At 41.0% G+C, this 25,001-nt stretch overlaps 1 protein-coding gene across 1 annotated transcript in view; it reads right to left on the bottom strand.

The window, feature by feature from the left end:
- The window catches only part of RYR2 (ryanodine receptor 2), an 875,416-nt gene that overhangs the window by 594,817 nt on the left and 255,598 nt on the right, over positions 1-25,001 (bottom strand). The window lies entirely within an intron of this gene.

Below are 25,001 nucleotides of genomic sequence, written 5' to 3'. Positions count from 1 at the left end.
AGAAACTACAGAAAGACGCATTGAAACAGGTACTACTACTGTTCAGAAGTGTTTCAAAATGTATCACTTTCTGTTATGTACAGATGTGATGAGCACAACAAAGGACCCTTTGCTCCTCCAGCTTTGCTCACCACCCTAGAGGGAAGATTATAAACTGCTGTAGTCAGGGGGCACACCAGGGGCTATGTATATGTCTGGTGGCTCATAACACAACATTTTGAAATATTTCCAAGTCCTTTATACTTTGAACCACTAAGTATTACATCTGTCTGAATCCTAATACTACTAGACTTTTCTGTCAAGTATCTACAATGCATTCCATTTATGGGAATAGTATTGGAAGGGAGGAAAAACATATGCTTACTCATTAACTACAAAATAGTCTGCACTAAGTTTTTTTGCATCTCATTAAGGGTCATTATCTTGTCTCTCAGAGTACCTTATACCTCTGACAGCAACCTTGAAATTGATAGAAACTGGCCAGATTAAGGCTGCTTTAAAAGCCTTTGCATTGACAGCTCCTAGTCAGTATCAATAATGATGCAGATAAAAGGAGTACAATTAGACTGCAAAGTACACAGTGGGGCTAAGAACTCCTATGCATTAAAAAAATATGTACTTAAATAATATGCAGATAACCAATGTTTGCTAAAATGTATTCAATGGGCAACAAATGGGACTGGACTTTCATTACGTAGTTAAACAAATTATGTACTTATCCAATATACGCATAAGTGGAATATGATTTACAAAAGATAATTATTAAATGCTTAGAGTGAAGACAAAGACGCAGAGAAATCAGAATTACAGACTAGCATGAAAATGAGCTGTTGCAAGAGAATAATATCTACTGTGTTTACCTGAATAGAAGAGTCCCCCTCCCTCCCTCCCAATTAGCATAGGGAAAAATTCCCTAGCCTTCTATTTGTATACAACGAAACCTCATTAAATACATTGACTATCATTAAACTGCTGCCAAAAGCAGCATGTGCTCAGTAATGGAAATCAACTATGAAGTTAAGTGCAGCCAACACTGAGCATGACTATATAACACACAGCCCATAATGATGGGAACTTATCACAAAAAATAGGTTTTGTTTGATTTTGGTTTTGTAAAAATATATGTCTATACACACACACATATATATACACACACTAGTAATTTTTCATCACATACCTTATCTCACAAAACAAAACCCATTATAATACAAGCACCCATGGACCCACACTCCCACACAACTGCCCAGTGGCCTCCCTACCCTGCTCACACTGTTCCTTACTCCACAACCTGGTTAAAAGGTTTAAAGTCTCAGTTTATTTGTTGTCACTGTCACTCCCACTGGAGGATACGCTGCTGCTGTCCTCATCACTGTCTCCAGGTCCAGCTGTCTTGTCATCCTCTTCACTGTCACTGTCCATTCCCCCTCCAGGGGGATCTTGGAAGTTCCTGTGCCAAGTGGCCTTTTGCCAGGTAGAGTTGGCTGCATCCTCATCGTCCTCTGCTACCAGCATCTCCAGGTTTGTGTCTGTACATCAGGAGGTTCCTGGATTTCCACAGGGCACTCCTGATGCAGGACACAAACTGATCAAAGTGGGCCAACAGGTTCCCCTGGTGTTTAGTCAGGTACCCGCACAGTGCTGCCTCTCTTGACAACTGTCCAACCCCTGTCACCACTTTGCAGAGCTGCTTTACCTTTTTCCACCTCTCCTTGGCATATGAGCAGACCCATAGATGGTGGTCAATAGTCTTTGTAGCACCTTGGCAGGTTAGTGGAGGCCATCTGAGTAAGATATATGGTAACGCCTGTTGTCTATGGTCACCCTCAATGCCAACTCTTTTTAAAGTCATGGTAAGCCACAACACTGCATACATTGTAACTTCTTTGTCACTCCCACAGCTGAACTGTGCCTTTCTTTCCCATTTCTAATCACTCCCGTTTCTTTACCAGCCTTAAATGTCTGGCAAACACAACTAAAAGGGACCCTTCCAGAACCCCTCTGTCATCCCCTCTCTCAGCCTACTGCATATGATTAGTGTGGCCCCACCCTCCATGAGGTGCAGTCAGACCAGGTTGCCCTCATTTGCATAAAAAATGTTGAAGGATCCCAAGACTTATGACAGGAACACCCAGTTCCAGTCATGAATGGGGGATTCCTTTTCACATGGATCCTTTGTTGGGGGTGGGATGTGGAATACACACAAATATTAAGTAGTGATGAGTCACAATGGCTTGAAACACTGTTGACTCTGCTGAGGCCCAATCCATTGAACTATATGGTAAATCATGTGCCTTTTGGCTTTAGAGAAATATCATGCATAGTTTGTGCTATATATAAAAAGGTACAAAAGTACTGCTTAAAAGTATGTTTATAGAGTATCTGTGATAAAGCGTGCATCATTTTTAAAACAGGTAAAATGCATCAATTCTGGGTGAATTGCCAATATGCAACTTACTACAGGTATATTTATTCCAAGGTCAGTGTTTTCAAATTTGCACATTACTGCCACATGCCCATGGACAGCATGGTCTGAAAATTAAGGATGGGGAGAAGGGGCTGCAGGGAGGGAAAGTTGGGAGGGCAGAGGGCAAGGATTTATTTTCCCTGCTGTAGCAATGGGAGGACAAATTCAAGACAGATCTCCAATAATTAAATTCTGTACCTGGAAAATTATAACATCTATAAATTTTCCATATACAAAACCTAATTATTGGGAATGATCATACATTCAGGGTCATTGTATATTCAAGTAAATACAGTAATTTACAACGTAACAAAGAACAATTAGTCTGTACGTGGGGGATTTTTCATATGTTAATCTGTGTATTTTTACTCCTACTTCTACACCTTGTTTCTCATCTCCCATCCTTCTTTTTTCTTCCTTTGTACTTGCTCTTTTCTTCAGCATGAATAATTTAGTTTTAGTAATATAAAGATTTAAAGTATCATGTACTTTTTTTCCTATTGTAGGATTGTGCTTATTGAACTTTTCTGTAAAAGTTTTTTTTAATAAACCTTTAAATAAAGAGATCTTGCAAGTATAAAAACAATTTCATTTTCTCTAGAAAGAAAGCACCAATATATTTGGAACTGAACCTAAATCCTAATAGCTCACTATGCACTTATTATCACCACTAACTTTAGAGCAATATTTGTCTGTCTAATAAGTAATACTCACTTAATAATGTACATTACCTTCTGTGATTTAATTTTTTAATAAACTAACACAAAATGCTGTTTCATTTAAATGTTATTCAGAAGCAGGAGTTAAGCAAAGGCCAAACCTATTTACTTACTTTATAATATTTATTTAAATTATTTTATTGACTCATTATGGTATAAGGCATGTATTAAAACTATGCATTCAGTTAATTTTTTATTTTTTTTTAAACAGATGTCAAGGACAATATCCTCCTTCTCCATTAATTTCATTACCACTTACTTCCATGGCTTTGCACTAACTACCTAGTTATTAATGGGTATCCTTTATCCTAGTATTAAGTGGGGTTGAGCAGTCAACTTGTGGGGGGAGAAGTGAAAAGTAGCAGCCTCCTTTACTGCCAGCCCAGTATCACCATCACCACTGCTAACAACCCAGCCTCTGCCACTGTTATATGCACCACCACTATCCATGGTGTAGAACTGGCCACAGCTACACCTCTAACCCTCCACAAAATTTTCAACAAGCTTGTTCTCACAACATCCCTGTGACATGGTTCCTCTAACTTTGCTGAGACATTCAGAGTATAATTGTGCTTGATGCTGCACACCCAGGTGAGGACCACTTTAAAAAACCTTCATAGCTTTACAGTGTAGTCAAGTCTCAAAGAACTGAATTGCCTGGACAAACCTAGCCCTTGATATACCCTTATCAGTAAAGATTTGTGGCCACATTTATTCCTGATCTCCACCCCCACTGCCTACAAAAAAAAAAAAAAAAAAAAAAAAAAAAAAAAAAATTACCACATGCATTGTGCTTAAAAATCATTTAACTTGGGGCCTGCTAGACTACTTTCTCTCTACTTTTCTTTTGTTGATATTTACCATTTTTCTGTGTTTGTTATATGAACATCCTTAACCTCTACTTCATAAATGTTTTAAGTTAACTTTCCTCTTATAGTGCCCCTATATTTTAATATTTAAATTCCCTTATATTAAAACCCTTGCTTTCTGCAAGTCCATTCATAGAAGCTGACAAAGTAGGCTGTCACCTTCAAAACCCTATGCCTCTCTCAACCAGCTAGTCTCTAAGGTGCCACCCTACCCTTTCTTCTGCCTTTCCTCTTGTGGATGTTGTTGTTTCATTTCTTCAACTTCTCTTTGTTCATAGTTTTCTCCTGAGTCCATAGACATGCATATAAACACACAAGCAAGTGCACAATAATCTGAGCAGATATCTAGTAAAGATTATGGTCATTTGTCATTAAGGGCTGCATTTCGCCCCATCTGTAACTCATTTTAAATCAAGATAAGCTCTATTTCAGCCACTGAAGTTATTCCAAAGTTATGCTATTGTAACAACAATAGCCTGGCAACATAAGAGGAATATCATCTCTCAAACCAACAAATAATGTCAGCAGTGTTATGTAAAATGTTGTCAAACATTCAGAAACATTACCATTTCTTTCTTGGAAACAAGACCTGAGATTTAGAACATTTTATTATACTATAAAAGGGAGAAAGATTTTTACAATATGCATTTGCTTACTTTATTTATAAGTCGTTTAATATATTTACATTTACTTCCCTGTATGTATGCATACTGAGCAACTGCTTTCTGGAACATTGTTCCCATGCACAAATTCCAACCTATCATAGACGGTAGTCAGTTTTCAGGCACAAACACCACAAATAAACAGCAGAGATGAATGGGGTTATTATCATTTTCTCCTCAGAAAACAATATAGCAATAGTATAAAAGAATGACACTAATTTCAGAATTAATTTTAATGAAGATGTCAGGCTAAATATATTCACATAACCAGTTTAGTCTAATAGGAAATTGCAATAGTATACATTTTTAAAAGGCTATTATCAGAAAATGGTATAAATTTGCAGGCTTTAGGAAATAAAGGTTTATGGGTTTGGCAGCGGGAGTTAGCTTTATAATTTATACTATGATTTCCACCTATCAGTTTTCTTCTGCAGTATGAGGCAAGCACAGATGGAGCTATTTTGACATTACTACAAAGAAGTAAGTACCCTTAGCAGCACTAGAACTGCCTCTACTATTGATAACAAGTTACCTAGCCATTAGCCATCACATAGTAGCTGTTCCAACAGCTTCATTCCAAATCCACTAAAGTCAAGAGAAAGTCATTTGGGCTAGAGACAGACATTACACATAAACTGGTTTAAGTGATAAGAAACTGGTTTAAACCTGTAACAGAACAGACATTCAGTGCGCATAAACCAGTTTAAAAATGGCTGAAATCAGTTTGAGATAAATCTGTATGAATGTAGTATCAGACTTAACTGATTTAGATCAACCTGGTTTATGCAATGTCTGTCATAGACCCCTTCCTGGTTTAACTTAAACCAGAGTTTCCCAGCATCCCAGATGCTTCGTAGCCCTAGGTGAGGCTTTCTGTTCCAGCCCAGCAGGGCTGGCCCTCCCCTCTTCTCCCTGGCTGGAACTTGGCAGAGATGGCAGGCAGAACAGCATCTGCCTGGCTTCTCCCTACCTTTCCCCCTCCCCACTCAAGCAAGGATTTCCCCCCATCCCCTCTCCCACTGCATGACTATAGCTAGCATGTGGTATGCTAGCTAATGCTGAGAGGTGTCTGTGTAAAGCAGACAGGACAGTGTCCACTTAGGGCTTTTTGGAGCTAATCCACAGGTCAGCTGGTAATGTCCCTTTTGTTCCTTCCTTGGAAAAAGTTGTTTAAGAAGAGCTTGACTAATGAGAGCGGCTTTTACTTTCCTGATGGGCTAATAAATGCTCTGTTATCAACTTCCTGCTGGGCTGGGATGGCCAGGAGCAGCGAGGTTGGGAAGAATCCCTCCCTAATCAGAGGTCCTGCCAGGGCCTAGGTCCACCCCCTCCCAACAGCTCAGCAGTGTGGAAGGAATGGGAGGGCTGCTCTAGTGCCCCCCAACTTCTAGCCTGAGCCACTGCAGACATGTGCTGGCATTTCTTCAGTCCAGAGGGGATGTCTATATGGCTACAAACCAGTTCAGTCTAGTCAGGTTAGACTAACCTGTAAAGATTGAATCAGTTCAGGCTCAGGCTTTTTGAAAGTCTGTGCCTAGCCCTATCCGCTTCAACAGATTTTGGATAAGACATTTAATGGGTTAAAAAGAACCCTCCAATTATGTCAGGGTGACATAAGGCTAGGCAGGAAGGGAAGTAGTTTTGCTTCAAGTAGTTGAGCAGAAATGAGGGAAGCACCTTCCCCTTCGGCACCCATTAGCAGAATGCTAGAAACCAATTTATTTCCAAAAGCATGGCTTCATACTCTTTAAGCACTTCCTTTCTCAGTAACCAACATCCCATGCTGCTGGGACAGTGAGAGAATCTTGCTAAAAGAAACAGAATAATGCCTATTAGCAGGATTCATCAACTTTTTTGCAGCAGCAGGCCTGCATGACCCACCTTGGGTTTGAAGTGGGCCAAAGCTAGGACCCAAATGCCACCAACATTTCTCTGAGTTGCCCAGACACAGAATGGGCAAAGTTCCCTGTTCCCTGGATACAGCACGGGACAAAGTCCACAGCTACCAAAGCCCCTTGCTACCAGTTGCTCGCAGCTATTGAGCCAGTTGTCTATTCATCTTGTAGTAATTTTGCTTATCCCACCTTTCTCCAATTTGTTTACAAAAAGGCCACATGGGATGTTATCAAAAGCCTTGCTGAAGTCCAGATATATTATATCCACTGTGTTCCTTTAATCCATCCAACTAGTTATCTTGAAGGAGATCAAGACTGGCAACATTTGTTCATACATAAATCAAATACAGTCTGCTTGTGAACAGCCTTTCCTTCTCCAGATGCTTTGCAGATGGATTTCCTTACAATATGTTCCAGTAATTTCCCAAGTATTGAAGAAAGGCTAACTGGTCTATTGTGCCCTGGGTCCTTTTTTTTTTTTTTTTTTTTTTTTTTTAAGAAGGGCCCTGTGGTTGGCCTTTTTCTAGTCCTCTGCCTGTCACCCATCTTTATAAATATTATTGCCCTGGAGTCAGAGATCTCTACTATTAGTTCCTTCATTACCCTACAATGAAGTTCATCAGGCCCTGCTAACTTAGATTCATTCAGACCTATCAAAAGCTGTCCGACTTTGTTTTATTATTATTATTATTATTTACCCCTCAGCTTTCTTATCCAATGAATGCATATCGCTGCCTGGTTTCACCCTTTTTTTTTTTTTTTTTTTTTGTGAAGACTGAGGTAGAATAGCTGTTGAGCAGCTTGACCTTCTTCTGTTGTCAGTTTGCCATAGTTATTTAACAGTGGACCCACAGCTTCCTTGGTCTTTTGTTTCCAGCCAACATATTTATAGAACCTCTTCTTGTCTTTAATTTCCCTACCAGGGAAATTTTTACCTTTGTTTTACCTTTGCCTTTGCTCATGTTTTACCTTTGCCATCTTGATTTTGTCCCTACAAGTTACTGTTATTTCCTGCTGTGCTTTCTTGGTGACCTGCCCATATTTCCATGGCCTGTATGCTTTTCTTTTGCATTTGAGACATCCTACAAGCTCCTCATGCAGTCACACAGGTCTTTTGCCATTCTTCCTATGCCTCCATCATGTTGGAATAACTTCTTGTTGGACTTCCAGTACTGTGCTCTTCAGAAGCTTGAGCCCTAGTGAGTGCCTTTATCCTTCCATGTGTCTTCCTATGGCACCATGCTTTGTACAGAGACACAACCCAAAGGAATGTTTCACAAGTATAAATTTAGCTCTACCTTTGCAGGCCATGATGGTTCCTCCAAGATGGAAGGGAGGATATCCTTGTCACTAATAAAAGAAGGCCCTCAGACTTCAATTCTGCCACTCTGATCACTTCCACAGCTCTGGGACACAGGCATTATCACACACTAGCCTTTCTGCCTTTCAGCAAAACTGGATGTGGTGGCCAGAAATCTGGACAAAGATTCAAAATAATTTCCTCTCATTTAAATTGTTCGTTAAATTTGGAATTTACTACAAAAATCTTCACATTTTTCTAAGTATATCTGGTAGGAAGACTTACTTTTTAAGCTGACTTGGAAAGAAAAATTGTTCTTTTGGGTTTCCAGATAGCAAACCTTTTAGTTTTCAGTTTATCTTTGGCTTGGATTAGGAAAGAGTAGTAGAGGAGAGTTGGGAAAGAACATTTTCAGTTTCTCTCTCTTTAAGAGGCTCCTTCCACTTTTACCTTTAATTCCCACTCTCAGGGGCTCTTATTGATGACCTGTGCCTATCGTGATACTAAAAAAAAAGTTCTAGCACAAATTAATTCAGTTTTCATTTTCCTTCCTCTTCTGGATTACTCAAAGTTTAAAAGAAAAATGTGGAAGGAAAACCTGACACATAGAAGGCCCTTCTTTGTGGCCTTCCTTTTCTTGGCGTGCATGTGTGTCCTACTATGGCACAGCAAAGTCAGGTACATAAAGGAAAAAAAGAAGAAAGATTAAAAAAACACATAGTACTTTCATAACACTATGTTTTGTCTCCTGCAAGAGATTTCACAGCCTCTGAGTCCAAGCCTAGAGAAAGATGGTTCTTTCCAGAGTCTTCACGATTTGTATAGGGATACCATATTGATAAGAGATCCACTATAAACTCTCCCTCCTTTATGTGACCATGTCACAAATGTGTTTAGATGCTTCATTTAAAAGGAACTGAATGCCTCTAAGTCTCTCAAACTTCCATGGCAGGAGGGGCATTCAGCTCACAGTATCAGGCATTTAATGAATAAAGTCCAATTCACTGAGTTTTGAAACCAGTGGCCGCATCCACACAAGACACTTACTGTGCAGTGACTTGTTACTGCTGTACCGTAGCATTGCAGAGCATGAAGCATGATGTGACACTACTGCGCAGTAATAACAAGCTACTGCGTAGTCAGCATGACCACGAAGCCCTGCAAAGATGCTACTTAGTAGTAACACTGGTTATTATGCAGTCATTTAGTATTTGGGTATGTAAGTACTAAATGACTGCTCAGTAACAACTGCACAGTCGGGATCTCATGCTGATACGGCCAGTGAGTCGTAACATTCTGATAGGTTGTGCATCAGGCACTAAATGAACAAATTTAGAATTATATCAGGAAACATTTTGCTACAAGCTGAGTACCACCCACCATTTCATCCCTAAGGGGCCACACAATGTCAAACACCAATAGTCAGTTGAAAATTTACAATAGTTTAATGGTCATATTGAACCCTTAAGTTCACTAAGCTACAGAATTTATATCCAAAGAGAAGGTCAATGCTCTAAAGCAGATGCCTTACCAAATAAAAATACCATATGGATCAGTCTAAATCTTCTCTTCTGCCACAACTTTCTTATTGCTTTCATATTTGGTACAATATGTTATTGTGGGGGGCTGTGTGGGAGAAATGATGGATTTGGGGTGGGTTAATCAGAGAATCTGCAGTTTTTAATCAGAGAATTTGCAATTTTTAAATAGAGAAAACTAAGATCCCTGCTCATGAGTACAAATGCAAGACTAAAGAAACTTCATCCTCACCTTTAAAAACTGTTGAGCCCAAAGGAGTAAGACAACCTTACTTCAGCACCATATGTGTTCCTAGTTATTTACAAACTCCTTGTGCTGTTGGGCATTGATTCTCAGCCAGAGCATGGCCATGGCATCTTAGGGTGCCATGAAGTCCTTCTATGGAACTATCCTCTCATAGGGGTGCTACAGCTAAACATTGCACATTGACCGCAGAAATCCGGTAAGACAGGTTTCCTGGGGGCTGCCCCTGATGCCTTAATCACTTCCTCAGCCCCTACATATGCTACCAGGTAAGGAGATGTACCTCCCATGGCAAAGAATCCAGGAGAGTCCCATTCCACTTGATTCTTTCCCCCCCATACACTACTGGGCGCAGGGCTGCACCCAATCTGCCACAGCAAAGACTCCTAGGGGGAGCAATTCTGGCACCCCCTGTAAATCAGCACTCTGGGCAGATGTCCCATTCATACCTCTTAATGATTATACTGAATCGCAATTTCTTAAAACTTCAGTTTTCATAGTGTAGTTTCTTTTTTTCCCCCACATACCAGAACTCTCTGTTTCCCTTTGCATCCATAAGGGGTAAGTACACAGTGAAGTATAAAGGGCTGTAATATCAAAACTTTATCCAGATCTAAAAATTGTTAAGGCATATCAGCACTGCAAACAAAGCATCTCAGGATTTAGAAGAATCTATATTATCTGTGCCACATCTCAAACAGCCTTATAAACTATCTAGATTATTTTCACATTAAATGTATGCTCATTAGCACTCCTGTTCACTTCAGACCACTGAAAGAAACTCGGATGTTTTTGAGTCTTTTCTTTGAGCCATGCAGGTCATCAGTTTAAGTGTATGCTGATTAAGTAAATTCTACTGAATTCTATTAATCTTAGCTGAACAATTCACATTTCCATATCTTTCAGCTTCCTGGTATTTAGGCCAAACAATTAAACCACATTTCCTACTGCAGAATCCCTTTATAAAAAATTGTTTTCCATGTTTTGAAAAAGAAAGCTAGCTCTAAAAAAGACGAATAACTGATTCATTAACAGAAGATATATCAACTTCAAGGACATAATGAACGTCTTTTGACAAGACATTTACAGTGGCATTGCCTAATTAGCTCTGCCATAAACATCTCTGCGTCTAAACATGCAGTGCTATTAGGATAGAGTAAATTAACTAACTTTGCCATAGGTTAGTACTTGTAACAAGTGTTACTTGTACTTGTAACAAGTGTTATCCTATGGTGGAGCTTTTTACTCCACAGCAACACATGTGTAGATACTGACGGGGCTGGCTGGGTGTATGAGGGTGCTTCAATGCAGGGGATGCCTGCTGGCTAGCCCCATATTGAAGCACTGAAGCCAGCCCCTCCATATCACATTGAGCCAGACTGGAGAAGCCCCGGACTGGCAGAGTGAGCCCTAGAGCCTCCTGCCAGCCAGGGCTGCTCCAACTCGGGTCAATATGCTGTGGTCCTGGATGCACATTCAAACGTGGCACCAGGAGCAATAAACTGACATGATATGCGCCAGAGTTTATTGTTGCGCATTGATTGCATACGTAAATGTGCCTGGAGTCACTGGCTTTCATTTCTAGATAGATTAGCCCAACAGCAAAGACGGAATCCTCTCCTTTTCCATTTTCCAGATTGTGAGCATTGTTTGCTTCCCAAAGACAAGGATTCTATCAGGATGACCACAGAAGAAAGTTCAAGTTTTTGGAATTTAAAGATGGTTTCTATAGTCTATAAACTGTGTATACTATAAAGATAACAACATAAGGGAACTCTGATTCTGTTTTTTTCTTCTCATAGCCCCCTTTAAGTCACATGACACCTATGGTCACAACTATTGCTTTCTCATTTCTCAGTAAGTCCTTTGGCCTGTTTACCTGAACCACATACTTTACTTTTTAACTTAGTCCTTCATCTTTTCACTGAAATTTAACATGTGTGCACCAACAAAACAGAATGATTTCACTTTGGCAATTAGGTTGGTCTTTGAAATGTTAGCATAAGATTGACATGGCCTGGGGATTCATGTGCTTTTGACATTTTAATTTTATCTAATAAATCAAAGCTATCTACTTGGCAGCAATGACAATAGTAGGACTGCAACAGGAGAAATTATTAGCAGGCTCGACTGAACATCACCTAGCGGTATATCACTACAAAGCAGTACACATGTTAATTTTGAAAGTAATGTGGAACACTATATGCTAATTAATCAAAAACAAAATGCCACAGGATTACCCCAGTATTCAGCAGTTCACAGGAATATATAACCAAATTACCCAAATGTCTTAACTGCATGTTATTAAGTGGATTATACTTTAATCTTCTCTCAAAAATAAAATTTTTATGCTCATTTTGATATTTTTTAAAAAAATCACGACTTTGGTATATCGTGCAAGGAAATTTTTTGTTTTTATAATCAACACAAGTCTGTGTGGAAAAGGTGGGAAAGTTTTCTAATAATTTTATCATCCTTGTGCATGTCTCAGTTTGGCCATTTCTATATGCTGTAATACACTGACATAGACTTCAGCTCTGGACCAGACCACCAGTCAAAGGTGTTAGCTTTTATCTACTGGAAGCTAATTTTCACATTAGGGAGATGCAGGTGGAATGGTGCATCAATCCATAACACAAAGTTTATTTTTCCTTCAATAAAAGAGAAACTAGAACCTTTACAAAGAAGTTAGGGATCTAGAGCTTTATTATTAAGTTTAAGATCCAAGCAAAAATAAACATAACTGAGATGGGAAGGGGGACTGATTGCCAGCTCCAGGCTAGGACAGGCACCAGGTGCCAGGGCAGTACAGCTGTTACTCCTCCCCCCCTCCTCCCCCCTGGCCACAAACAGAACTGTTCCTTTAACCCTTACCTGAGTCCCCAGACACTACACAATGGCCCCAAAGTGCCCCTCACTGCTCTTTTATGCATTGCCCCTGCCACCCCAAATGCTCCCTGACTCCATTATGCCCCCCGTTATCCTCCATGTCTCCATGCTTAGCCCCACCCCTTGTGCCCCAAATCCATCAGACCCCACCACCCCCTGCACAAGTCCTAACTTGCTCTGTCACCTCGCCATGAACCCACTACATCCTACACACTCATCTCTATCATAACCCAGCCTAACTAACCTCTTATCATTCCCTTCAAAACTCACTGAGCCCTCCCCTGACTCTGAGGATTTAAACCTCACTGCAACCCCTCTCACCCCCTGGCCCCTCTCCTTGCTCCATACCCCACTAACATCTCATTCATCCCCAGGGTTCCCAACACTCCCTTCAACCCTAAATCCCATTTGCTTCTCACACTTCCCCACCCTCATAATCCCCCAAGCCTCTCCCCATTCCACACCCCTCCACCCTACAAGCCCTTCCCCAAGATACGTCTGTGACCTCCCCCCCAATCCAACCCCTCAAGGCCCCTGGGAGACTCTTCCTCTCAAAATCATTCCCAAAGAGTTTGCCCCACCCCTCATAACCCCTGATCATGGGGCAGGTGGGGGAAGGTCTGTAACTGCTCCACCACTCCCCACTGCCTGCCTATAGCTGCTCTCCACTGCCCTCCACCCTCAACATACAACAACAAAATGGGATCATAGGTGGACTTGCTTCAGTTGCTGGCAGTGACCCTACCTAGGGAGATCAATCCCTTTGGGTCAACACACATGCTCAGCTTCATGCCATTTTGGTTCCACTGATGATTCAGCTTCCCACTATCTACTGCAGTGAATAACCCAGAGAAGGTTCACTGCAGTAACTTACCTCTGCCTCACCTTTGCAACTCCTTCCTACCTCTGACCATAGTACTACAGCAACTGGACAAATGGGTTTGCCTGCAGTCCTGCCCTTCCCATCTCTGATCCATTGTAGGTTCAAGGAACAAAACCACCCAGTATAGGTTCCTAGGTAGAAGTACATCTTTATTAGACATGCTCGGGGGTGAACAGAGAAATATTACCAGGACTAGATAACAGAAAGATAACTGAAGAAAAGTCTGCTTAACTAGCAGAAGATCAAGGGTTGTTAACACCTATAGAGTGAAGAGATTAACAAGGATCAACTGGATAACCATGATCCATGAAGTCAGTTGACTCCCTCAGTTCCACCTAACTAGAAATGCAACTGCCCTAGCTGGGCAGTTTGTTCTAAACTTGCAGTGAAGCAGGGATCAAGTTGGGTGTGACTGCACCTCCAAGACCTCCCACCCCACAGATCCACCCATGGCAATTTTCATTTCATATCACAGATTTGGACAGAAGAATTCAAACTTTCATTTAAAAAAAAAAAATCATCTGTTTTAGCCCTTCCAAAATGTTCCATATTAAAAATGATTTAACATCAGTCTGCTGTATTTCCAGAGAGTATAAAATAATATCTCAGAAACGAAGCATGAACTGTTCCACCATTCTACTCATTGGACATCAACTTGGAAACACATCTGATGAAGCATGTTGCTGCCTATACAAACTCATGCCTCCTTGAAACACTTAAATCTTTCGCCCTGCCCTACCTTCTGCCTGACTTCAAACTAGCATGACTAACCACCTCTCTGAAACACAATGACAGAAACTTAAATTTGCAATACTGACGGGTTTCTCATAAACTTCCAGTTATACTTACCCCTAATTGTTACTGAAAGCAACAGTAGATTGTGAGGACTGGAAAAAAATGGGCTATTCTCTAGGGCTCAAATGAACCAATGAGAGTTTAAGTTCTTACTAAAAATATCAAGTCATCTCTGACCTTGGCCTCAAAGAGAAGGGAAGAAGGAAATCTATCTTCCCTATGACACTAAAAGGTTCAAGTGTTTCTTAAGATCCACAGTCCCAGGTTCTCAAATACCAACTAATGACGACACAGATGGCAAAACCTTTAGTTTCTCTTGAAAGGTACAACAGTGTGCTTGGGCATTTACAATAAAAATAATCTGTAGTGCAATGAAAATTTAGGAAGGATATAAAAATAATAAATCAATTTTATAAGGAAAATAAATAATGCATATCATACTACACTGAGTCTATTATTCATTCTCATGTTTAATTCAATAAAAAAATTAAATTTAAAGCCAATGAGACAAAGTCTGCAGCCTACCACAGCGAAGCCCCACAGAAAAGCTAGGCTAAGATGTAGGTCTAATGCATCCTTGCTATAAGAGATGTGTCTTGCTTATGAATATGAAAGTTATATTGTATATCTATATTGTGTTTTATTTTCTAAGGTTTCAGCTTTTTTTTCTCACTATACATAAACTGGGGACAGGTTCATAGAAACATAAGAGGGGGTGAAAAACACCAACTTGCATAAATGTGCTAGAGAAGTTGGCAGACAAGGTTCCTTGGGTGAATTTGATCTCTTTTATTAGACCAACCAACTAGAGAAGTTGTGCACTTACTGTTTCTGGTATACAAAAATATGCATGTTCTTTGCCCAGTTTTCTCTGAAAGATATGCCTTTGCTTCCTACTTGAAAAGCTGAAAAATATTACTTGCACCACAAGGATCCAGGGGAACTTAATCACAGACTCTTAGAAGAGTTCTTGGAAGATTAAAATGTTATTCATTTTTCTGCCTTTAGATTGTAAGGCTACTGTCCTTTAAGAGGTCTGTACAAATATAGCCATTTGGTTAGAGAGAACTGGCTACGAGCAGTTGTCCAACTGTTGGCAGGATCAATGGCTCCAATCAGTACCAATAGAGTAGAGCAGTCTCCTAGTTATTTGGGGTGTGCGAAACGGGCTGTATTAGATTTTGATTCAGATTCAGCTCGAATCAGGAACAGTGATTCAATTCACTGATTCGGATCACTGTCCCAATTAGATTTGGCCAAATCTGAATCTGAATATTCGAGAATCAGTGATTCGATCATAGACAGAGCTTTAAAATGTTTTTTTCTACATAGCTTGAGGTACCAGGCATGGCTTGTGAATGCTGCAATGGTGGGGCAGATAGAGCATCCCACAGGAGTGAGAGGGGCCCCCCTGCATGCTTGGCAGGAAACCTGGAAGTGGACTGGAAGTATTTCAGGTCCACTTCTGGGTCCACTGCTAAGTGCACAGGGGACTGCCCCACCTCCCCGCCCCCCTGGCTTGGCGATTGGCTGTGAGGGGACCCCAGGTGCACCCACAGACCCAGGAGGCACCAGTCACTGAGCCGACGGGGGGTCAGGGGTCCCCCATGTGCTCCCCGGCAGACCCAGAAGTGGAGCAGAAGTGCTTCTGGTTCACTTCTGGGTCCGCTGCTTAGTGCACTGGGGACCCCTCCAAGCTCCCATGAGATGCTGCGTCTTCCCCAGCATCTCAGCATTCATGAGACACATGGTACCTTGAGGTATGTAGAAAAAACTTTTAAAGCTGTGTCAATGTCCGAATCATCGAATCTCTCCAAATCAATTCAGAGGGTTCCAATTTGATTCAGAGAGATTAAAGGGACTCCTGATTTGATTTGCATTCGGAGATTCATCCACCGAATTTCTGCCAAATCAAATCAGCGACTGAAGCTTTGCGCAGCCCTACTAGTTATCCCTGTCCTTTACTTTATTAAAAGTCTAACCTGTTTCTGAAATGGTTCCTTTGCTGAGTCCATGAGTAGCACACACATATCACCAATTTATTTAACAAACACATTGGTTTGCTAATATGGAGACACTACATGAGAAATCTGTGTGCTTAACACTCAAGTTACAGGCTATATTCAAAAGGTGCCACAGAATATTACATGGCCCTAAGCATCATGTGCATTCCAGTACAAATTGTCTGCCTTCTCCACCAAGGAGTCACCTAGAAGAGTACCTCAAAACAAAACAGAAGGAAACAATGAGACTGTAGCAGGACCGGGCCCCAGCAGTGGCCATGACACCTGCTGCTGTTTAAATGATTACTGCCTCGCTCTGTTTCTAGGTATCCTTCTTTTCCACTTTCATCCACTATGCCTTGATGAAATTGTTAGAAGGAAGCTGCCTGAGGGGTCTAGTACACACCCTCATCCTTCCTTCACCACTGGATTCCACACACCCCCCAGCCCACCTAGCCCAAATCTAATCCTTTGCTAGGTGGGTCCTTCTAGCCCATACATACCTAGGGCTCCTGTTGCCTTATAGGCTACTCATGACCTCCAACCTCCTCTACAGCTGTGCCCATGCCTCACCAATATTGTCAATTCCCACTTAGGTGGGGCCCTCAAGTCAATATCCAGCCATTTCAGGCCTCTAAACCCTTGTCAGGACCTCAGTTTTCCCTGCCTCTATACCCTTCCTCTAGCTGCCCCCTCTCTGCCTAAACCCACTGCATTAGGCCAGGATCCTGAGTTCCAGCATAGGTATCCTCAGCTCCCTGGCTGAACCACTACACTCCTCCTCATAATGGGCCCTACTTCCCTGTAAGCTTGTTTACACATCTACATCTTGTTTGCAGATCTGAGAGTCTCTTAAGTCAGCCAGGAAGTCCCCTTCAGCCCTCCTGGCTAGGAGCTCCTTCCCCTGCCACTTGCAGGGCCAGCCTGCCTTGCCTGCACCAATGCACAGGCTTTATCTGCCTCCTAAGCCCTGCCCCACCTTAGTATGCCGTACAGTGACGTAGCATGTCATTACATAACCATAGGGTGACATGTAAACATGCCCAAAGAAAGTCAATCTACCCTTTCCATTATACTGCACATGCTTCCATTTAGTTTACTTTATATTGTATAATAATAGCTGATATGGAACACATGATATTCCAAATCCATTTTGATTACAGGAAGCAAGTTGAAAGGGGCTGTTAGGACACATACTACTACTGTACAGGCAGCCAGGCTTCTGGGCCAAGGCAGTGGAAACTATCATGTTCTTTCTGAATTTAAGAGGAATAGTCATTTACACAAGTAGCAGAGCTGTCTGCACATAGAGAGGACAATACAGGATAGCGCAAGCACTCCAAAGGAGTTTAAAAAAAAATTGTTGAAAAACTTGAAAGCATATTTAGAAAAAAAAGAAAAGATGAATAATGCCAAATGGCTGGGACTGTTTTTTCTTAGGTTTCTCCTAGATACTATTTGTTGCAGTGGAAGAACATTTTGCATCAGGAATCCAAGAACAAGAGTTTGGGGTTTTTTTAAAGAAAAGTTTTAAAATAATGAACAATATTCAAATAATAATCAGGCATTTCTGGATGCATCACATTACTAGTATACCTCACAAACAGTTAACTGCCCTCGGTTTCCCTTTTCATGCATTTTGTCATGCAGCAATTGCCCACGAAGGCGCACACAGCCATGGCTTATAAATATATCACCATCTACCATGATTGTTTTGTGGCGGTATCATCTTTAGGAATCAAAAATAATAAGCACATGGCAGTCTTTGTATAGCTAATGTCTCAAGTCAGAGCTATGACTGAGTTTCAACAAAATGCAACATCCTCTCTAGGTAATAATCAATACTGGAGTGTAGCCTGCTCCTGGACAGTAACACTATAAAATTGTCAATAACATTATTAGTTCCCTAAGAATAGTTCTGTGGTCTACAGAGATTATTTTCAAGCAACACACAGAAGCTTCCAAAGGAATCAAAGCTTAGAGTCATCATTAGACCTTCTTGCAGCATCCACCAAAGGATAGGGAAAAAAAGTTGCATTTCTATAAATATGGTAACATTAGAGAAAAAAACACCATACTGGATTTTCCCATTATTCATTCTTGTGTAATGGATACTGCAATGGTTAACAGGCAGTCTCTTTCACACTTCATGTTTCATTAGATATAAAATTATTCTGCCTTAAAAAATCTCTTGCTAGTCTTCTCACCGAAGTATTGTACTAGGCCAGTTTCTCATCTTAGTTTAAACCATTTCTGCCCTAGCCATCAACATATCAGAGACCTTAGCACTTTCCTTGGTATAGTAATAATTTGGCTCTGCTCTCTTTTCTAACAATCAGTTCATGACTTAGCCATTTAATACATCTTAAATTAGTGAAATTATGTAAAACTATTTAAAACTGATGGTTGTTATTGATTTTTAAATAATATTTCCCAGTATAATTGTCTCATCATTCTCCTGTTGCAGATATTATACTCTGCAACTAGAATCAGTCAAAATTTGGGGGAACATCATTTCAAAAAAAAAAAATTTCTAAATAACTGATATCATTAAAAGGTATTCAACAGGGGGCAGAAAAAGGCTGGAAGAGAAGCTAGATGGTTTATAGCAGCAAGCTATGGCCCATGGGCTGGACCCAGCCTCTAACAAGATTGGATCTGGCCTGAGGCAGCTCAGGGTATTAGGAGCATGCCCAGGGTTCTACTGCCTGTTGTTTTCAAATTTATTCCCTCTGCAGTAGTAGAGGTAGTGTCTCCTGGGTCCTACTGCCTACCTTTTTTAACCTATTCCCTCAACAGCATCTGCTGATTGGCTAGGAATCTGGACAACATCAGAGGCTGGATCTTAAGAAGCAGCCTCCAGTGGCAAAAGGTTGCCAACCTCTGGTTTATAGCACTAGCATGGAAGGGAGAAGCCTCCAGTTCAAGGCACTGAACCCGAATTGTTCAAGGAATTGTACCTGAATAACTGGTGACAAACTTTCATAGATGCTAGGGTCAGAAGGGACCTCAACAAATTGACTCCAACCCACTGCCTAGGCAGGAAAGAGTGCTGGGGTCAGATGACCCCAGCCAGATGCCTATCTAGCCTTCTCTTAAAGACCCCCCAGGTAGAAGAGAGCACCACCTCCCTTGGAAGCCCATTCCAAATTTTCATCACCATTACCATGAAGAAGTTTTTCTAATATCTAGCCTAAATCTGCTCTGTGTCAGTTTGAGACCATTGGTCCTTGGGTGCCCTGAGGTGCCCTGTTGAACAGAGCATCTCCAACCCCTTGCTGTGTCCTCCTGATGAATTTGTAGATGGCCACAAGATCACATCTCAGCATGATCTGCCTGCTACGAATCCATGCTGGTTTTCCTGCTGCATTATTTTTCCTGCTGGATTTCCAAAAATATGATCCTTCATAATCTTTTCAAAGACCTTTCCAAGGATGGAGGTGAAACTGACTGGCCTATAATTACTTGGATCCTCCTTCCTCCCCTTCTTGAAAATAGGGATCACACTGGCCCTTTTCCAGTCCTCCAGGACCTGACCCGAGCATCACAAGTGCTCAAACAGCCGTACCAGTGGTTCTGCTATGACACGCCAGCCAATTCCTTCAGTACTCTCAGATGTAGGTCATTCAGGCCTGCTGACTTGAACACATCCAGTCCATTCAAGTGACTTTGTACCAAGTCAGTGTCGACAGTTGGTAGGCTGATGTCCCTCTGATGCCCATCATCTAGGGACCCATTAGGAGACTTATCTTGAGCCCTGTTCAGGAACATTGAGGAAAAAAAATTGAATAGCTAAGCCTCTCTGTCATTAATTGCACCTCCTTGTTCAGTAGGGGCCCTATGCTGCCCTGCTCCTTCCTTTTACTCTCTAGATACCTAAAACAGACTTTTTGTTGCCTTTAATTTGTGTTGCCAGCCTCAGCTTTGTAGTTGCTTTGGCCTTTCTAACTGCCTCCCTGCAAGTGCGGGCCAAGGGGGTATACTCCTCCTTGGTAACTTCCCCCTGCTTCCACCACCTGTATGCCTTCTTTAAAAGCATATAAACTTAAGTGACCCTAATGCATGGCTGGACAACATGTAGCCTGCCTGCTTCATGTAGCCTGCCTTAATTCTTCCATTAAGCAAAGAAAAGATTGGAAAAGCAAAACAGGAAGTGCTGTGTCTTCGCTGCATAGCTGTTCATTACATAGCACATACACTTGAGCACATATGTCATTCTGTTTCCTACCTATAAGAATGCTAAGAGCTTACATCCAATCAGAGCAGACCCCACTTGTGGTAGCTCTCCATTAGAAAGTGCACCTCACAAAGGCCTCTGAAGTCCCTTTCAGCCCTACTTTCTTATGACCTTATAAAAGTTTGAGTTTTGCACCTCTGCCCAAGTGTAAAGGTAATTATACTGCAGGTATTATCTTTCTTTATTGATCAGCAAAGCTTGGATTCTGAACTGCAGTCCTCAATGTTAGACATCACTACACGTAGGAGATACAGATGGAGAAAGCTTTCATAATACCACTGGTTCTGTGGGCTTCAACTATCCAGGTGCTTATTTAGTCCATTCACAAATGCTCAATTTGTTTACAAGACTTTCCCTTTCTCCAACATACAATAAGAAACACTGCAAAGTTCAATGGGTTATTTTGGCAGGGAAAGAGGAAGATTAGATAGCTGCTGTCTCCACTGGTATCAGCATTCCATTGTAAAGTTACAGGCTTCAGCTCTTACAGTTGTGAGTTGTCTCAGAAATTCAATTCTGGCAATCATCCACACTAGCTGAAATTTCTGAGTCTGCCATGAACCAGCACTAAGACCAAGACTGTCAATACTTAAACACGTGAAGTTCTAAAGACATAGATTTGTGGCTTTGATGCCCACCAGGTTATACATCCCCACCAATCAGTTTGCAAAATATGCTTCCAGGTGAAGAATTGTTAAATTAATTCCAGTTTATATCATTTAAAAGGGCTGAAGAAGAGCTAGAATACCACAAGGAAAAGAAAGAACAATTTGAGTTAGCAATCAGGAGAAATAATAATGCTCATATAATGCGTCTCAGCAATAGTTTTCAAAGGTTTTTTTTACTACTTGATGAGTATTATTTTCTTTTAACTGATAAGGTAGAGATGACAATTGAAGAATACAGAAAAGGTTGGAAACATTAGGGTGGTTTGTGTCATGCACATCTAAATAATGTATACCATGAACAATGTGTGCCCCCGGCAGCTGGGAGAGCACAGTGGTGGTGGTGGGAGCATGGCAGCGGTAAGCGGGAGCTCCTGCAGCCGCCACCAGTGCTGTCAGCGGCGGGAGGGGACACGGCGGTGAGCGGCGACTGCCTGTAGGCACCGCCGACAGTGTTGGTGGCACCTTTTTGTAGGATGTGCACCACCACAGTCAGGCGGTATGCACCGCATGCACCCCTATGCATTGACCCTGATGTATACCTATACAATTTTTAAATAAAAGTGCACTTCAAAGAAACATTCTAGTAGCAGAATTAAAAGTTTCTAAGGAATTTAGATTTAACTCTGACATTCTGTAGTTATACATATTATACAACTGTTGGATCCATAATTACCTATTATTCATTATTGTCTGCCTATTTTAATGTGTATCTGCATTTAATGGGACAGTCATTCTTTATCTCATGAACCTTAACATAGACACATTTGAACTTACATAGTATGCTCATCTGAAGTGTTGGGAGACTTACATATAGCTTGCTTTTGCTTAGTACACTTTTATATCCTAATACCACATTTACTTGAATCCAAGATGAAGTTTTCTTCCCCCTCCAAATAACATGAAAAAAGTGCCTCACCTTAGATTCAACTACTAGCCCAGGGAAGGCAGCAGCTCAGTTCTGGCTTTAGCTCTGGGCTCAGAGCATTAATGCACATTTAGTTTACTTGCTTAAAGAAATACTAACTAAATGCACAGTAACTTGTGCTACTGTACAGTTTTTTTCTGACGCTTACTGTGCAATAGCCTAACAACACTGCAGTAGCATATTAGCACAGTTTTTGACCAGCATGCTACTGTGCAGTATTATTAGGCTACGGAGCAGTAAACATCTCATGTAGACATGCCCAGTATGTTTCAAATTAAAGTGTACAGTATTAAGAATATGTCAAGGATCCAAAGTCTCAGAGTTTCAGCTACATTTTCATCATAGATAAAAATTTAAGTGCGTGTTTTAGAGCTACTCTGTGGGTGCATCTACGTGTACGCTGTACTGCAGAGTAGACTAATTAGCTCCGCAAAAAAGCGTCACCATCTATATGCGCACCAGTATTAGCACCCAGTAAATGAATCAACTCTGCTATAAAATAGCACCCTCAGGGACAGTACTGTCTTGCAGCAGAGCAATTAACTTTGGTGAAACGCACGTATAATAAGTGACCATGAGTGTAAATTGCACCCAGTCAGCCTAGCCAGCCAGGGGCCAGACTCCTGCCTGCTGCCTAGCCACACAGTTCCGCAGGTTCTGTATCCTCATGCCCCAGCCAACCCCTCCACTGCACAATGCCACCAGCTAGAGCCCATGGCTGACCCGCCATGTGCTCTGCCAGCCCAGGCCTGCTCTGTCCTGGCTCAAATTGCTGCTGTCCTGGGTACACATGGAGATGCTTTGCCTGGGAACAGCTTACTCCAGCTCCAACGGCTCCAGAGTTTATTGCTTTGCATTAATTGCTTGTATTAAATGCAGCCTGTATGTACTATTAAAATACATTCTGCTAGAAGCCCCTGAGAGAAAACCTGTTGAGCTCTATGGGGAGAACTCAGAAGAGTATGTGACTATGTAACTTTTCATTCGCAGTTCTGTGACAAAACAAAGTGCCAAACAAGACTTGCTGACATTGTACTACATCTATCAGACACTACTGTTTTATTTTTACCAGGCAATTGCCACACAGATGCAGCAAAAATGTTTCTTTGGTCTATGACTTCAAAATCATCTTAGGTTGCTCTACTCCTTGTATGATAAAAGTTGTGTTAATAGCTTCAGAGCAGCTACAGTAGTCTGGAAGTAAAATCATCTATTTCCAGTCCCATAACAACATCTGTCCCAAGACTCTTTGGCTTTGTACTAACTAGACAAAAATCCAACAGGATTTTCCAAGTATTTATTTTGAAAAGAGTGTAAAAAAAATCCTTGATACTGTTAAACAGATTGACTTGATTTATGCAGAACATCAAAATATAATGAAATGCTAACTACAACTGTTCCTCTTAAAAGGAGTAGTACTGAAACGATTAGATCTTAATTGAAACCTAAATCAGACAAAACTGTTTTTTGTATGCATCAACTCTCTTACATCATGTTCCTGTTTTCATGGCATGATCTCAAATCAAGATTCTCTAGCATAAGAGCTGTGTTTCATTTGCATTTTGATCCATAAATTCAGAAACAATAATAGGACGATGCACTTATAAGCTCTCCCACTGGGTCCACAGGAGCCAGTAGTGTCATGCTACATCCTTCTCTCCAGTCAATCAGTCACCCCTTCTCCTCTTCCTCAAGCTGATCCTCAAGCAATCCTTAAAGGCATGTTTTCTGTCCCATGCTAACCCAAGCCAAGCTTCCTCAAGTTTAAGACTGTCAGAGAAGAAAAGGGATTAGGACAGTTATGTGTACCTGCTGCTTGAGTCTTGGTCTTCCTTTCCTAAAAGGTATATAGCTGCATATACGATACTAGAAGAGGTTGATTGGATTGTCTGCCTCAAACACATACAAATGTTTGAAAATAGCAATTTTTGTCCATAAATTTCTTGCAAGCTGCATTTAGCTATATCCCAAACTTTTTATAGTTGTGAAAGTGAATTATCCAGTACAACTAAGAGCCCAAACCCACTGTAAGGTGCTACATTCTGAAGTTGGTGGGTGCAACAGGATGGTGTCAAAAAAAAGCAGCAACAAGCAGCAGAGGCAAGTTGTGCAATATCTCACAGATGAGCACTGTGCTCTCTATACTGGTTTTTGCGTAAGCTGCTCTTCTATGACTGGTTATACAGTGACTAAAAGAACTAACACTAAGGAAAGATACCAGAGCCTATATTTTAGCTCTAATTGTAGATGTTTATGATTGCATGAAACAATTTGTTAAAATTAATGAGTGCATTTTAGCTGATAACAATAATGTCTGTGTATGTATACAGTCATAGATTAGTTCAATACAAATGAGCTAAGGAAGCAAAGATTGCTCCTAGGGGGTTCATCTACACGAGTTATTAAGGCAATGAAATAAACTCTGGCGCAGTTTATTCCAGAGTCAGCTGCTTCTGGGCACAGTGTCTGCATGTGTACCCGGGACTGCAGCACTTTGAGCTGGGACAGAGCAGCTCCGGGCTGGCAGGGGCCCCAGAAGTATATACAGAATATACATGCTGAATCCTCAGTTGTAAAAACAAATAATCAAATGCAAGGAAAAAAATGGTCCTAGAAATGTTTACATAAAACACTGCTAATGTAATATATATTTAAATATCTGAAATAATTGCTTTCTGTTACTTCAGTTATAACATCAACAAGTGCTTTGCAATCAGACAAGTAGTAAAGCTAAAAGAATTCACTGAGCTACTGTCAGTGACAAGTGAAAAAAGAAAATCCTGGAAGTGAGAAAAATTCTGAGATTAAAATGGTAGAGAGAGAAAAAGGAAAGGAAAAGCTTGTCTGGCTTGTTAAAATGAAAATGAAAAACAGAACCAAAGGTATGGCATATAAAGTCAACAGAAAATT

Source organism: Alligator mississippiensis, chromosome 1 (genome assembly GCF_030867095.1).
Source record: "Alligator mississippiensis isolate rAllMis1 chromosome 1, rAllMis1, whole genome shotgun sequence".
Taxonomy (NCBI): Eukaryota; Metazoa; Chordata; order Crocodylia; family Alligatoridae; genus Alligator; species Alligator mississippiensis.
Note: the sequence above shows the minus strand (reverse complement) of the source record. Positions and strands in the feature narration are given on the sequence as shown.